Below are 12245 nucleotides of genomic sequence, written 5' to 3'. Positions count from 1 at the left end.
TCTGAATGTTTAATTCCTTGCAGATTTGATGGTGCAGTGGTAGTATTGTTGCCTCACAGCTATAGGTTTTCTGGTTTGATTCTTGGTTGGGGTGGCTTCTGTGTGGAGTCTGCATCTCCTCCATGTGTTTGTGTGGATTTGCTCTGGTGCCCTGCCATTTTACAAAGACGTGTCTGCAGTTTTAATCCTGCTGAAAATTGGTTTTGTTCTGTCCAGTAAAATTGACAGGCATTTGAATTTCAGACTTCAGGTTTCTGAATGTTTAATTCCTTGCATAATTGATGGTGCGGTGGTAGTATTGTTGCCTCACAGCTATAGGTTTTCTGGTTTGATTCTTGGTTGGGGTGGCTTCTGTTTGAGTCTGCATCTCCTGCCTGTGTTTGTGTGGATTTGCTCTGATGCCCTGCCATTTTACAAAGACGTGTCTGCAGTATTAATCCCTCGTCTCTGCTGAAAATTGTTTTGTTCTGTCCAGTAGAATTGACCGGCATTTGAATTTCAAACTTCATGTTCTTCAGAATACATAGTAGCACAACCTTTTTCTAGCAATTTTCTAAGTTTATAAGATGAATATTTTAAATTTGTCCCTATTTTTGGGACTGTATTCCCCATTATTGGCTTCACCCAGGTTTTGTGCTAAGGTTGACAGCTATGGCAAGAACTGAATTCACTGAATATGGACTGTAGAATTGTGCATATTTACTGATAAAGGTGCACTGTAGAATTGTGCATATTTACTGATAATGGTGGACTGTAGAATTGTGCATATTTACTAATAATGGTGGACTGTGGAATTGTGCATATTTACTAATAATGGTGGACTGTAGAATTGTGTATATTTACTAATAATGGTGGACTGTGGAAGTCTGAGTAGACTTTTTTATGATAAATGTTCTCAACTGGGCAGTTTTGCCATTATGGGTGCATATGTTTTGTTTCATTGCTTACTGGAAAAATGTTCAAAACAAATTTAAAACACCCTCTAACAAGTGTACTGTATTGTACAAGGAATATAATTTTAGTACAATGAGGAAGGTGTATCAAAGAGCACATGTATGTTTCATATGCAAGGGGCCTATGATTCAAAACAGCCCAAAATTAATCTTTATCTGCCACTGGCAAAATGTATTTTCTTTGAATGTGGGTTTCAATGCTGTTTCAATGAATGTGAGTTTCAAGGGCAGAGAAGTTTTAATGCTAAGTTTTCATTGTGAGACTGCATTGCTTTGTTTAACAGATTACTTAATGTTTGTGCTGTAAAATACAAAATAAAACTTTCAAATGAAGTCCAATCATTGAAGTAAAGCAGTATGCACATTAGTGTTTATGGTAAATGGAGTGAAATAGCCAAGTAATGGTTAATTGGAATGGCTGCAGAGGCTCCAGTTCAACCATTATTTTGTCAGGGGAAGGGCAGCAAACTCAGACAGGCCCAGCTGAACTATACCTCCCAACTGTCCAGATTTTCAAAGAATGAATAGATTTTTGCTTCTTATTTTTGGTTTGTTGTTCATAAAATTTGTAGTTTTAATTCCTAAATGATTTGCCAGAAGTCACTAAATAATAAGTTTCAGACTTCATAACCTTCATAAAAATGCATGTTAAAGTAAGAGCCGTTCTATCAACTGTCTCAATTTATACAAGAGCAATTTTAGTACTGTTTATATGTGCCCCAATATATTTGGCCTTGTTCAGATTTACTGCATTAACAGGTTGAGAGGTACATGCAAATAAATTGCTTTATAGAATTAGGCATAGCCAACCTCTCAACTGTCCCCAATTTTGGCTCAAAATGTTGCTCTTCCCCTAATAATCCCTCCATAAAATAGCAATTTTGGAAGAAAACATGGAGGGTTTACAATTAAGAAATAACTGTAATAATCAAAGTTATAGATTACTTGAAATGCATGTAGATTCTTTTATTTTGTCAGCTGCTCAAGGTAGCAGTACTAATATTAAAGTGTCCCTTCTTTGACAGGTAGAAGCTGTATTGTGTGTCTATTTTATATTTTGCATCACATTTTGGTCCATTTTTCATAAAATTGTGTTTTTGGCAAATTAGTGACAAATCACTAAAGACTGAAGTTAGAAAATGACAGACATTTGAGTTTCAGATTTTATACCCTTCAGAAAATTCATACTAATGCAAGACCTATTCTATTATCTTTCTAAGTTTATTAGAGCAATATTTAAAAATTGTCCTTCTTGTTGTGCCTTTGTCCCACTTCTGTGTATGGCTTTGTCCAGATTTCTTGCTCTTGAAGTTGAGAGGTATGACAAATGTGTCAGGGCCATCACAGTCAGCCAGAGAGATTTCAAATTGTGACATGCTTGTTGCACCCCACTCCCCCATGTAGTGACTCTGGATGTGTCCAAGCAAGGCAAGGAGTAGTTGTATCTACCTTGGATGGGGAGGACACACTGCATAAGTACTACAGTGGCTTTTCATCTGTCCTTGATTTTGCAGAATGGTCTGGTTTCTGTCATATTTTTGTACTGTTGATTTATGCTTATTACTCAAAGTGCCTGTTGCTCTGTGTTTAAGTAGCAATGCTTTAATGACCATAAGGTAAGCTTGTCTGACATCGTAAGATGCAAGTAAGCTTTAATAAGCATACTGTTAAAGAACTGCCAACATTGAAAGCCTTTCTGTTGTTGCCATGCAGAGAATACTTGACTAGATAATGTATAAGCCTTGGGTATTAAAGGACAGGATTCCATTATTTTAAAAAGCTCATTACACTTGTTGGAGACTTCCAGTCATCTCTACAGGCTTTACCCGTAAACTAAACAGAATGCCAATCATGTGTGGTCCATAACCTGTACAGTAATCCTTTAAGCAATGTATCTTGAGCTTGTTTCTTGTTTGCTTTTCATTTTTACTTTTATCATGTTTTCCCCATGAAACGTTGTCAGGCAGCAGGTCTTTTTGGATAAGAAACATTTTTACAAGTGGGGCATCACATAGATTTCTACTTTCAGCATGTTGCTTGGTACTTTAATAAAGCTGAATATATTATAATTAGAACTGCAGTGCAAGGAGAAGTAGTTTGAGTTGAGTGCTTCTGGTTTTTCTTATACTTGATTTTGACTGGCATTCCAGTAATGTATTTAAAAAGTAATTTATTTTTTCATGCCTCACAACCTTTTGTTTCCATCTAGATATTAAGTAAGCTGTCATGCAGCCAATGCATTGAAATATTTTTATTCTTCTACACTTATTTTTGTCTTGATTGGACTTTCATAATGATGGTTTGCCACCCAGGGCAGCGTATTTAATTAAAGTTAGTTTTTTTGTGGTTTTGTGCATAGCTCCTCCCCTTTATGGTTGACCACACCCCTTCCCTTTGACCCCGCCCATTCAGCTGTCTCCTGCAGCCCCCCTGTGATTTGAAGTCACCAGCCGCCACTGCCACTGAGTCTTCATTGTATATCAGTTCATGTACAAGTTTAATAGTATATTAAGTACATTTAAAAATTAGAAAAGATTGGTGTATCTCTCTCTGCCTTAGTAAATTCTTTAATATTCAGTTTGTTTCTGAATAGGTAAGGACTAAAGTATGAACTTGCATTTTTTTACACACGTATTAGTATACCCGAAATGCAAACCTTATTTGTTTTGAAATTTTGCTACAACAGATAAATGACCGCATTGTCCAGGACTTAAACAAAACAATTATTTGTTTACTTAGGGTCTGTCATTGAATACTTTCAAGATGGTTGTGCAACAAACCATTTGGAACGTTGGAATAGTCCAGCAACAGCTAAACTTAACAGGGTCCTTGACTTGCCTTTGGAACATTCTGTGCAGACATTTCACAGAATTTTTAAGGTCAGAAATTTGATTGCTTGCAAAAATGCACTTTCCTTTTTTGAAGAGTGTAGTGTTGGAGTTTCATGTAGTCTTTCTGTTATATGGCTTAATAAAACTGCAGTACTAAAAAGGGTGGAATGAATACTGTAATTTATCTTTGCATTATAGATTTCAAACTTTTTTTTGTTAGACTCTTACTTAAAACATCTGTTTACACTTCTGTTTTTTGGCAAAACCCTATCAATCTGAAAAGCATATGTAATCATTACTTTATCAAATAATTGAAGGATATAATAAGGATTTATGATTGTACATGCCACCATTACTGCATGGATAATATTGAGTGAATAGCCTGTGGATGGAAGAACATTTAATTACATATTTCACTGTTCACCATACTAGTTTTAAGGCAGTGCATGGTTTGAGTTTTAAAAGCAATTTTTAACAGTCGAGGTGGGTATAGGTGACAGAGTAAAGTTAGGAATAGGAGCTGTACTGGTGTTAGTTGTGGAGAGGTCTGTGGTGGACATATTGGTCTTGGGAAAGGTAGTGGTTAGATTGCTATAGTATCTATGAAATAGGAGGTGAAGGTTGCAGCAATTTCAATGGGTGTTTTATTTGGCTCTGGGCAAGGATTATTACTAGAGACTGGGTTTAATAAAGATTTGAGAGAGCTCCAGAATTTCTTTGGGTTTTGCTTATGTTGATTTTGTAATGTAAGATAGTGTTCTCTTTTGTTTTGTAGTACTAGGCACATAACCTGGTTTCGGAGCTGTTTGTATTGGGTGAGGTCAGATGAGTTTTGTTTTTTTGCCAGATTTTCCATGATTTGTCCCTGCATTTCATGAGATCCTTAGTGGATCTTGTTAGCCAACTGGCATGAATGGTCTTTACTCTCTTTTGTCTAAGGGGAGCAAGATTGTTTAGTATGCTGAGGATGGTTGAGTAGAAGAACTCAACTACCTCATCAAGGGGAAGTGATTTTAGTGCATCCCAGTTGATGCTAAGCAACCTTTGGTTAAAGCTAGATAGACAGAACTGGGATTTATCTCTGATAACCTTGTACTGATGTTTATTACTTGTTGTGCTACATTCACGTTGTATAAAGGCCGGTAAGTGGTCACTTATACTGTTGGAGAGTGTACTAGTGGATATGATCTTATCTGGGTTGTACACTAAAATCAAGTCTAGGATAGACCCAATTAGTATTAATTTTATTAGGCCTGGTTATGATGTTAACTAGCTGGGTGAACTTATATAGATTGATATTGCAGTTAGAGTGGTGTGGGGATATGTCTAGCCAGTTGATATTTACATCTCCCAGTATGATAGTCTCATTTTTTATGTTAGTAAATGCCCAGACAAGGTGTAAAAGGAAAATCTTCAAAGATCAATACACGTTAGGTTCAAGCAAGGCACCCTTTATTACTTGCAGCAAGGAGACAAAGCATGTAGGTACAAGATTTGTCTAACTTTCTGGTGGTCAGTATAATATTCTTATAAAGTTGTCTTCATGTCACATAGAAAATGTTACTAATCTACTGCTGACGTAGTTGGACACAGCTTTCTGTATGTTACACAGGAAATGTTACCAGGCTTATTGCTGACATGGTCAGATTATTGCTGTCTTGCAAAAACATTTGAGAAAAACAACCTGGCCTTGGGCTTATTTTAGCCCACCTTGTCTCTTCAATTCTTCCATTGTACATTTCTAATACATGCAATACATTTTGTCTAGATTCAATGTACATTTCTAGCTTTGGTACAAGTAGTGCTGACTATGGTTTAAGCTTTCAAACATCTATTGTTTTCTTTATCAAGACTTCTAGCAGCTGCACATTTTCTCATGGCATAAGCAGAAATAGAATGTCTCTTATTAAGTTTCCGGTAGCTGCACATATTTTCATTGCATAAGCAGAATAAAGTGTCTTTTGTTAAGTTTCTAATAGCTGTGCAGATTCATGCAGTATGAACAGAATAAATGTATTAACCCTTTAAGCCTTTAATGTACTAAGCATGCACATTGCTATTATGCATTTTCCTAACAATTATTCTACTTTCAAAACAAGCATAAACAGTTTTTTCTTCCCTTAACCTCTTCCTACTCAGGATTTGCAGTTAAGAGAGTCATTTAGTTTAAACCCATGAAAGCATTTTCAAGTTTCAGTAACTCTTCGAGTTCGGCATCTTGGTATAAGGTTTCCGAAACTGAAATGTCTACAAAATTTTTGATTAGTCCTTTTATGCAGGGGATGCAGCAGCACCTACACACCATCAGTAGAGCTATCCCTAAACAGATGGCAATCAGAATGTTCATCAGGATACTGCCCCACCCCCAAACAATTTCTGGAAAAAGTCCGTCAATGGATTTAGTCCTGGTTTGGTCATGGCCAACACCTGCTGGATTACCTCAAGATGGTTGTCTATCTCGTGTTTGTGGTCAGGAATATATGAACAGCACTCCTTCTAGATTATAGCACACATACCTCTTCTCGCCGCTACAGTGAAGTCAAGAGCCATGTGATTTTGAAGTACCACTGTTCTCATGGCAGTCAGTTCATCGGTTACCAATTCTAGGGCAGAAAAGGTTGCATTACTCATTATTTCGAGAAGCTTAGACAATTTTCTCAGTTCCCAGATTGATTTCATTGCTCCATATGCTGGCAATACGCCTGCCCACGATATGACAGTATCACTCAGATCCATGTGTGATAGTCCTTTGTTATTTCCAGAGCCTAAGTCATGATGGTATTTCCAGGGTGCATTGATTTGTCCCACTGGATTGACAGGCTTCTTGATTTCTCGGACATTCTGAATCTTCCCTTGAGGTAAAATTGTCGTGTGTCGTATGGCCGGAACCAGGTATCCCAAAAAATAACTGCCGAACCAATTCTCGGGTAGCCATTTATATGCCTTTCTTCCGCATATAAAGTAACAGTCTTCCCCTTTAGTAGTAACTTTACTATACCCTTGCTCTGCATGAAACATTTTTCTGTCGATTATAGACAGTTGTTTGTAGAGATCAGCATTAAGTTTTACTTCTTCAATTGTCCTATGCATCAGTTTAACAAATGAATCATAGCTCATGTTGCAATAGAATCTGATGTTATTGGATTTAGTGTAGCATCTATAGGGAACAGTTACATTGCAATAGCTCCAACCCACCTTGACTGTATCATTCTTATAAAAACACACAGTTCCTTTCTGTCGAACAGACAAGTGCAATGCTATCTTATCTCTTGATGTGACATCTGATGTATCATGAATTAAGTTTTCCCAGGTCTTGTTAGCCCCTAGGGGAACTGCAGTTAACAGTAGCCCCCCATATGCTGTTGGTAAAGCTGTGCAAATCCAGCAATTCGAAACATTGAAGGTTTCAGCATACACATATTTAATTGCCTAGTAAGTATTAAAGTTCGGGTGCCACTCTGCATGCTTATTTAGTTCTACTTGTGTGGCTGAGAAAAGAAATGGCCACAATAAAAAGATTATTGTCACCAGTACAGTCAACAGGATGGTCATGTAATATTTTTGTGAAAATGGTTGTTCTGCATTTCCGTTTTCTCCGGTTCTTCCAAGTAGGTGTATTTGGATCTTACTGGATTCCATCATCTTATTTTGGACACGTAATCTTACTCTCTGCCCTAATAGGACCTTCAGCACCGATGGTTTCTTCACTGGGTTTGAGACGGATCAGTCCTATTGATCTGCCCCCCCCCCTTTGTAGCCAGACTTTGTGCTTATGGTCCCAATGGAGAGGTAAGATCTTTGTCCAATTCAAAGTTCTTTACCAGCTTGCAGTGTGTCAGGTGTATCCATGAAGCTCGTTCTGCTATTTTGACTGCAGTAGGTGTTGAAAGAAGCGATGGCGATGCCCAGTTCTTTCGCTTCATGATTTTAATCCATACCCAGTCTCCTGGTGTCACTGCCACTTCCGATGTTTCGGTTTGTTTTTTATCTGAAACAGAATTTGACTGCAACAGATGTTTAGAACTCAACAATTTTCTCATATATTCAGCTAGTGTAAAATCGGCTTCCTGGTCTGATGACATGAGAAGTTTCCACTGGGGTGTATAATAAGCTCTTCCAAACAGTTTTTTCAAAAGGAGTCAATCATTTTGCTGTAGGGACAGTTCTCATGCTCAGCAGTGCCAGGGGTAAACAGTACAACCAAGTTTTTCCTGTCTCAGCTATTAATTTTCTCAATTTGCTTTTTAATATACCATTATGCCTTTCAACCAGCCCTGCAGACTGTGGATGGTATGCACAATGATTTTTTTAAAAAAATACCAAAATGTTTACTTAACTGCTGTATGGTTTGATTTACAAAATGTGTACCATTGTCACTGTGGATTCTTTCCGGAATGCCAAACCTAGGAATAATTTTCTTGACAAGTACTTTTGCCACTGTAGCTGCATCCGGATTTTTGGTTGGAAAGGCTTCACCCACCTGGAAAACATATCTATAATGACAAGACAATACTTTTTATTTTCACATTTGTTCAATTCTATGAAATCCATACACATAGTGTGAAACGGATATGGTGGTGTGGGGAAACTCCCTTGATTGGGCTTTATCACCCCCTGTGCATGATGTTTGTTATAAATCTGACACATCAAACAAAATTTTTTAGAGTAGTTTGTAAATCCGTACATTGTAAACATTTGATTCACCAGCTGTACCATCCCCCTGTAGAGACATGGCATTGCCCATGGCTCAACAATGCTGCATAGCAAAACAAATTAGAGGGTAGCATTGGTTTTCTTTCTTTAGAGATGTACAGTCCCTTTTCGAGGACTGCTCCTTGTTTTATCCATCACTGTTTTTCAGCTTACGTAGTGAGTGTCTGCACTGTTTTTAACATGTCTAGAGCTAAGGTTTCAGATGGTTGCAATTCCTTATTTAAAAGAAATACTTCTGTGGCCGCTTGTTTTGCAGCTGTATCAGCTCTCGCATTACCTTTTGAAATCCTATCCCTTTGCTTGGTGTGAGCTGTACATTTGCAAATGGCCACTTTCTGAGGTAACTGAATAGATTCTAAAAGATCTAAAATAAACTGTGCATGATTTATAGGTTTGCCAGTAGATGTTATCATTCCCCGGTTTTTCCACTGTTGTGCAAACACATGTACAGTGGAAAAAGCATACTGGCTGTCAGTAAAAATGTTTACAAATTTACCCATTGCTAGGGTACATGCCCATATCAGGGCAATCAATTCTGCTGCCTGTGCAGATAAATAGTGTGGTAAAGATTTTGCTTCTACAATCTCAGTATCAGAGACTACTGCATATCCTACTAGGTTTTTTCCTGCAGGACCCCTTTTACACGAGACATCCATGTAATATGTCACCTCGGCACTGTCCAAGGGGACGTCAGTGAGATCTTTTCTAGGTAGGGTCTTTTGTTCAATTACCTGCAGGCAGCAGTGGGGTGTGCCATCTGCAGGGGTTTGGAGCAGCGTAGAAGGGTTCAAAGTTGTACATCATTCATTTGTCATATGAGGTTGGCTCAACAATATAGTCATGCAGGAAAGATGCCTAGAAGGGGAGAGATATGCCACTGTTTCTTGCAGTAAAATGATCACGACTGCATGGGGCACTCTCAAAGAGAGAGGGTGGAACAAAACTACTAAAGCTGAAACCTGCACTTCCATTGCAGCTGCAACTACTGCTTGTACACAGTGGGGTAAGGATCATGCCACTGGGTCCAGTTGTGATGAATAATAAGCGATGGGGCATTACTTATCCCCGTGCTGTTGTGTTAATACTGATGTCATGTAACCCTGCTTGCAAACTACAGTCTGGAAAAAAACAGTTATGATAGTTTGGCAATCCCAGAACTAGTGAGGATGCTATTAACTGCTTTAGTTTACAAAAGGCAGACTCTGCCACTGGTGTCCATTGTAACAAATCCTGCGCTGTCATAGGCGTCTTATATATAAGGTCAGTTAAGGGTGCAGATTCCAAAGTGTAGTTTGGAATCCAGCTTTGGCAAAAATTAGTTGTACCCAGGAAGGACATCATTTCCTTCTTGGTAGTGGGTTTTGGTGCTTGTAAAATTGCTACTTTTCTGTCCTCATCTAACATTCTACCTTCCTTGGATATTACATGTCCTAGGTATTTAACCTGTTTTTTCCCAAGCTGCAGTTTGTCTTTGTTTACCTTATGTCCCTCAGCAGCTAAAAATCGTAGAAGTGGTATGGTATCTTCCTTACAATCCTGTTGGGTGGGGGCCGCCAGCAGAATGTCATCAACATAAAGTAAAACCTGGCTACCTCTTGGTGGGTTGAATCCCGCCAAGTTGCTTGCCATTTCTTGTGAGAATATCATTGGGCTTTCACAATATTCCTGTTGTGTATATGTATATCTTTTTCTCTGAAATGTAAATGCAGGCCAATACAGGCTATCAGGGTGTATCGGTATCGAAAAGAATGCATTGCTAATGTCTACCACAGAAAAATACTTTTGTTGAGGTTTTAAGTCATTCAACAGAGTGTGTGGATCTGGCACTATGGGTGCCCTTGGTATTACCGCGTCATTTACAGCTTGCAAATCCTGGACCATATGCCATTCTCCATTGGCTTTTTTAACTGGAAATAAGGGTGTGTTACATAGTGAATCAGAAGATTCTATTAGTATCCCTCCTTTAAGTAAGGATGCTATAATAGGCTTTATCCCTGCCTCTGCATCTTTTCTTAAGGGATACTGTCTTTTTTGTGGTCTGAATGCTGACTTTGGAGTGATAGTGACTGACCCCACTGTATGAATGAGTCCTACATCTGATTTCCCTGATGACCAGAGAGTCTCTGGTATACCTCGCAAGGCGTTTTCTTCCTCCTTTAATAGGAGTGTCCATCAGCTGTCTTTGCTAGATTGTAAGCGCACAGCTGGGTTGGTCTGAGTTATCCAATTCAATTTTTGTACTCGTATCCTCTGTCCTGACAGTTCTAGTTCTGTCTGTTTCTCCCATCTCGTGGCTTTTTCTCCTAGGTCTGCCCATTTTATATTTTTGTTTTTAGTTAAACTAACATGTGGTAATCGATTAGATCTATAAATTGCAAAAAACTCCTGGGGCAGTGAACAGCTGGCTACTCTGTTCCCTTCTGTGTCCCAGTACAGGTTACGCAGCATCAATCTATTTGTATGATTCTTAAATAATTCTTTCTCATATTCCTTATCAGGTCCTGGTGTGTTACAAAAATACAGGGTACAGTGCAACAGGTGTTAATTATCAGTGTCAAGGGAGGGAAACTTACTGATGGCTATGCTCATTAGTTCCTCGGTCACAGTCCCTGGACCAGTCGTAACCAAGTCCTGGCTGTACCAGTAAAACATTTCACCCTCCGGTTACACCACAAAGGTATTATTTATTGCTGTGCTTCCATACCCTGCATGGTTGTGACTACTGCTATACCAAATATCCGCATAAGGTCTCTGCCCAAGAGATTTACTGGGCATTTTGCATAAACTACAATTTTGCTTTTCTGTGTTAATCCTGGAACTGGATCAGTTATTGCAATATTATGGGAGAGAGGCTCCCGATACAGCTGTCCATTAACTGCTTTGACCTGTATGTAATCAGGTGACTCTATGTTTTCTGGTAGTTTGGAGGGGTGTATCAGGGTCCGTGATGCCCCTGAATCACACAAAAATTTGACCTCCCTTCCTTCTACCAAGAGTGTAACTTCCGGTTTTGTGTCTGCTAAATAGAGTTCTAAGCTCAACAATGCTAGGTGTAATATTTCATTTTCTTCATTGTCACTAACTTCCTGCACTACCTCTACTCCCTCTTTCACATTCTCATTTGTCCTTTCTTTGCTAGCCCCTTCTAGTGATTCTTGACTATCATATAGTCAGTCCTCATCCTCCTTGTCTTCCGTTGTTGCCTTCTTATTTTTCCTGCTATCCCTTGCCAAAAGTCCCTTTTTACCACATTTAAAACATTCTCCTCTTTTCTTATGCCCCTCAAAGTCCTCTGATCACTGATCAGACTGCTTGTTTCCCTGTGCGTTTTTCTTGCCCTTTTTCCCAGACTGCACTACATAAACTTCTGCTCCGTCTTCTACAGAAAATACTTGAGCTTTCTTTTTCTTTTTGCTATTAAAATGCCTTTCGGCATGTCTAGCATATTCAAGTAATGATTGTAACCTGCTGGTACGATGGTCTACCATGTGTTTTGTAATAAAACTGCTTATAGGTGCACTACTGCCTTTTAAAAATGCATTCTTTAACTGCTGTTCATATGGGGAATCTTGCGTTTGATCTTCAGGAACCTGCATTTCACAGTGGTTATTAAAACAGTCTAACAATCTGGCATAGTACCGGTCAATTGTTTCACCTTCTTGTTGGATGCATTGATTAATGCAAGTCCAGTCTACCCTAGGTCTCCAATTTTCAGAGATGCGGTCTGTAAGACCTTTTACTCTTGTGT

General features: G+C 38.6%; 1 protein-coding gene across 1 annotated transcript in view; it reads left to right on the top strand.

Annotated features, from left to right (window-relative positions):
* Positions 1-12245, top strand: part of LOC122787923 (dynein beta chain, flagellar outer arm-like) — a 5188001-nt gene that overhangs the window by 2575103 nt on the left and 2600653 nt on the right. The gene's annotated exons all lie outside the window — the stretch shown is intronic.

Source organism: Protopterus annectens, chromosome 13.part0 (assembly GCF_019279795.1).
Source record: "Protopterus annectens isolate FY-2018-M chromosome 13.part0, PAN1.0, whole genome shotgun sequence".
NCBI classification, from domain to species: domain Eukaryota; kingdom Metazoa; phylum Chordata; order Ceratodontiformes; family Protopteridae; genus Protopterus; species Protopterus annectens.
Note: the sequence above shows the minus strand (reverse complement) of the source record. Positions and strands in the feature narration are given on the sequence as shown.